The following is a 4,654-nucleotide window of genomic DNA, read 5'->3' on the forward strand; positions in this document are numbered from 1 at the left end:
ACAGCCCTACACCAAGAGGGAGGCTGCAGATGTACGCATGTGTTTGGGTGTGCATTCCAATTTACCATACTGGCAATTGCACTGCTGCCAAACTCAAAGTTAACACCAGAAAAATGAGGTTCAAAAAACACCCAGGGGAGGCTTTTTGCCTTTCACACCATTATTTGGTATGCCTTCCTCGTGTTTTCAGGCTTTTCTCAGAATGAGACAGGATAGATTCTCTTTCTTACAGTGAAACCGGAGATGTTCTGGCATTCCTTTGATTTTAGCAGCTTTATGAATACTGAACACTGGAAGCTGGTGACTGCAAGTGAGAAATGGAAGGCTTCACTCCTTGTTGTAGCTGGCCAGTGACGTAACTTTGCCAGTAAAACAATAATCAGCTTCGCCTGATCCTGGACAAGAAGAAAACCCCAAGCAACACTGTGAGGAAGCTGAAACAGAAGGGTAAAATGCTGCATATTTGAAACGTGGCATGTAATAGGGAATAAATGTTTCTTCACTCCTCTGTCACAGTGGACAGTCTTTGCATTCCTAAGCAACTCAGCTCGGCCTCTGTGTGCTGCACTGAGCAGCACTGCCTTCTAAAATACAGGAATTTCATCATTCTCACGAGGTGAGGTTAGACAGTCTAGCTAATGAGCCTCACAGCGACCTACTCCCACTGCAACAACTGTTATCAAGTGTGTTAACCCTGTCTGGACAGTCTGGGTAAAGGGAAATAAGGTAGGTAATGGCAACATAGACAGTCAAGCACATCCCTTGTACTAACAAGTTCGTTTTCTTCCTCTCCTTTGTTCTGTAGCCTCCTTTCATGGGGGGCAGCCTGACTGGGTGGGCTTTCTTCTCTTTCTCAAAGTGAGTTGGCTGCTCAAGAACAAGTTCCTCTGTTATTGACATCTAAGCTTCTCTTTTTCTCCTTAAACTATGGGGCCGATGTGCACAGAAGGAATGGCAAGCACTTTCTATTTTCTTTTTGACCTAATTTCAGAAGAAATAGGAGACTTAGGAGCTGTATTTGTATCAGCATCTCAGATATGACAACCTTTTTACAGTGGAGAAGGGAAGGGAAGGGAAGGGAAGGGAAGGGAAGGGAAGGGAAGGGAAGGGAAGGGAAGGGAAGGGAAGGGAAGGGAAGGGAAGGGAAGGGAAGGGAAGGGAAGGGAAGGGAAGGGAAGGGAAGGGAAGGGAAGGGAAGGGAAGGGAAGGGAAGGGAAGGGAAGGGAAGGGAAGGGAAGGGAAGGGAAGGGAAGGGAAGGGAAGGGAAGGGAAGGGAAGGGAAGGAAAGGGAAGGAGGGGAGGGGAGGGGAGGGGAGGGGAGGGGAGGGGAGGGGAGGGGAGGGGAGGGGAGGGGAGGGGAGGGGAGGGGAGGGGAGGTGCTCTAAGACCAAATATTTTTTGAAACAACCAATCGCTTCTGTTTTCCTCAAACCACAAGGATTGAATGGTTTCAACAAAGAAGCATAAGCATAATGTTTCTGCATCTTGTCTCTGCTGCCTCCAAGCAGTTCAACTGGTGGATTCAATCTTCAGTGCTAATGAGCAGATGGTTCATAGGTGGGGGAACACTCCTGTTGCAACAGCCTGTATGCTTTTCAACAGCTTTCATAATTGGTGATGCAGAGTGACACGGAACTACGTGGCAAAAAGACTCCCAAGCTAAAGGCAAAAGCATATGTATAAGTGTGAGTCGTGGTCATCCATACATAATGAAACAATCTTCTCTCTTCCTCCGCTGCCACTCGGGTGTCCAAGCACAGTCATTTATACCGTGTGTGGAGGTTCTCATGGCTTTCAAATGCTGCAGATATCTCCTATTCTTCTGGTGAATTATATCCAGCTATGATTAACACGTATCTTTAACACAGGTGGTACAAGAATGAGAAAGACATATCGAGCATACTTCACATCACACTTTTACACTCAAGTAATGAAACATAAACTTACCATAACTAGGAACACACGTGGGAAGAGCCTCTTATTAGTAGTAAGTGATCGCTTCTAAAACTAAACAGCAAAAAATAACAATGTAGGAAAACTGTATTTCAAGTTCATTATCAATGTAAAAGATGAGAAATTCAGTCAATCATATGATGATTCTGGTGGATGAGGCAACAACTTCATCATAAGTAAAGCAAATTGTAGGTCTTTTGAGTGCAGCAATTTTAGGGATAAGCCCTTTTTAAAACTGCTGATTATTTATTGACATTTTAACTTGGAGAAGAGAAGGCTCCGAGGAGACCTCATTGCAGCCTTCCAGTAGTTGAAGGGAGCATATAAACAGGAGGGAGAACAGTTGTTTACAAGGGTGGATAGTGATAGGACAAGGGGGAATGGTCTTAAACTGAGACAGGGGAGGTTTAGGTTAGATATTAGGAGGAAGTTTTTCACACAGAGGGTGGTGACACAGTGGAACAGGTTGCCCAAGGAGGTTGTGGATGCCCCATCCCTGGAGGCATTCAAGGCCAGGCTGGATGTGGCTCTGGGCAGCCTGGTCTGGTGGTTGGTGACCCTGCACATAGCAGGGGGGTTGAAACTAGGTGATCATCGTGGCCCTTTTCAACTCAGGCCATTCTATGATTCTATGATTCTATGATTTTATTTAAAAATCTCTCAGCAGCAGCAGAGTGGGAAGGAATTACTTGTATTTGCTTGATGCAGTGTCTTGAAAAAAAGGTAGAATAAAAGCATTTTAAAAACTAGAATTTCTTAGACAAAATACGGTTAAGTTTTCCTTCATAAAATCCCCTGAAGTTCGAAGACTGTGTAAGATGGCACACTTGTGTTACATCTCCTACCAATCCTATAGATTTTAATCTCTGTGATAGGAAGTAAGATCAACTTTGTGTAGCTTATAACCAAAGTATGCCATCTCTCTTTTTCACCCCTGAATCCTGTAACAGTAGCTAGCTTGATATAAGAGAAGAAAATGTTTATTCCTATTTGAGTATATAACTCAATGCAAGCTCTGTTACTTATCAGCCTTGCACTTAACACGTTTGCTTTACTGAGTGAAAGATTATTTTATTCTACCTTTTAAAAAATAATACTTCTATGAATGACAAAAGAAAATGCTATCTCTTTAAAAAAATTAAACAGCCTTTTAATATCTTTAAAATATTTTTGCACTGCGGCACTTAGAGCTTCTTCTTTCCTTTTTAACACAAAACTGTGTCAAGCAACTAATGACAGGAGGTCCAGTTCCCCTCACCTGGTCTAAATACTCAAACTCCTTAACTAATGTGTTCAACATATTTTTTTAAATATGTTTTTATCCTTATTTAGACAATCCCGAAAAAATGAAAGTATATCAGTAAAAGAATAAACTACTAGAAAATTCAGTGATGTTATCACCCCAAATTGATTCTGGAGCCATGCTTTTTTGAGCTCCCCTGCTTCAAATGTTGAATGAAGCAAACTATGAAATAGTTCATGGGTTTAGCTCCATTAAGGGTGGCTGAGGAGCAAGACTAATAAATGTACAAATTGCTAGCTCCTTCCATGCTAAGATGATGTCTTAGCCCAGGTATAGAAGAGAGAATATGAATGGGATTACAACAGCGAGGAAACAGCAACTGTTCTACCAATGTTTCGTTATTTTAAATGATAATTATATCATCATGGCAAGAACATCTCAGGAGTCAGTGTAGCCTTTTTAAGCCTGAATTCCCTTCTTCACTTTCAGATCTAGTCATTCAGCATGGCACCAACTGGAAAGTGTAAATGTACGAAATGAGAACAGTCTGCCATCAATTAAGAGAAAATGAACAAGGACATTGCACTAAAGCCTCAGAAAACTGTTGTAGAAAGGCTTACTCCCTCTCCTGCCTATTTGTAGCAGTGAATCACCTCGCTAAGTCTAAAGATAAATCTTTCTTATTTATTTTGCAAGCTCCTAGAATAGTTGATACTCAAGTGGCATGCAACACGTTCTGCAAATTGTTTGCTTTTAATTAAAGTGAGAAATTCCACCAGAACTATAAAACCATTTACCCTGAAAAAAAAATGTACCCCTGAAGCTTTGGTTCATTGGATGAAGATGGCTCTGTTGCATTCCCAAACTTCATTTCCTCAACACTCAAAGAAAAAAAAAAGAAAAAAAAAAGATTAGATAGCACAATCTTTTTATTTAAATTGTCATATTATGCGGAAAAAAATGTGTTCTTTTAGGAAAAAAAAAAAGTTTTCCCATATTTCTCACACATTCATTTAAGGAAATAGGAATGAAAAAATTGTTGCATTCAAGCAGGAAGGACCCACTGTGAGCTCTCATAAATTCTGCCAGTGTTTGCATCTGCAAATTAGGAGTTCAGCCATGCCACTTTGAAAATCCCATGAAACAACACTTAAATACTTAATGCCCATTAGTCCTGTGGAGGAAACTTAAAACACCTTCCTTCTGTGGCCTTGTTCACCACCCTGATACTTCCCAACCTGCCCTTCTCCATTGCAACTGCCCTCAGCCTTCTCTAGAGTGAACCATCTCAAACAGCCAACCACTGCCTATATAGCTCCCCATAGAGGCACACATTGAAGGCAGAACTCCATGGGGGAATGCAGTAGGAACTGGAGTAACCTGGTGGTTTAATCAGAGAATATAGAGATTGACCTCAAAGGTCAGGAGAGGTAAAAGAAGCAGTGAAGAAAGTTCTTC

General features: G+C 41.6%; 1 long non-coding RNA gene across 1 annotated transcript; it reads right to left on the reverse strand.

Moving 5' to 3' along the window:
• Positions 1–263: 263 nt before the first annotated feature.
• Positions 264–4,105, reverse strand: LOC112531511. The gene is made up of 4 exons (XR_005862868.1): positions 3,994–4,105; positions 1,948–2,007; positions 1,409–1,659; positions 264–981 (listed from the first exon to the last, which is right to left on the reverse strand). It is a non-coding gene; the product is annotated as an uncharacterized LOC112531511 (long non-coding RNA).
• Between the last annotated feature and the right edge of the window lie 549 nt (positions 4,106–4,654).

Source organism: Gallus gallus, chromosome 1 (genome assembly GCF_016699485.2).
Source record: "Gallus gallus isolate bGalGal1 chromosome 1, bGalGal1.mat.broiler.GRCg7b, whole genome shotgun sequence".
In the NCBI taxonomy this organism is placed as follows: domain Eukaryota; kingdom Metazoa; phylum Chordata; class Aves; order Galliformes; family Phasianidae; genus Gallus; species Gallus gallus.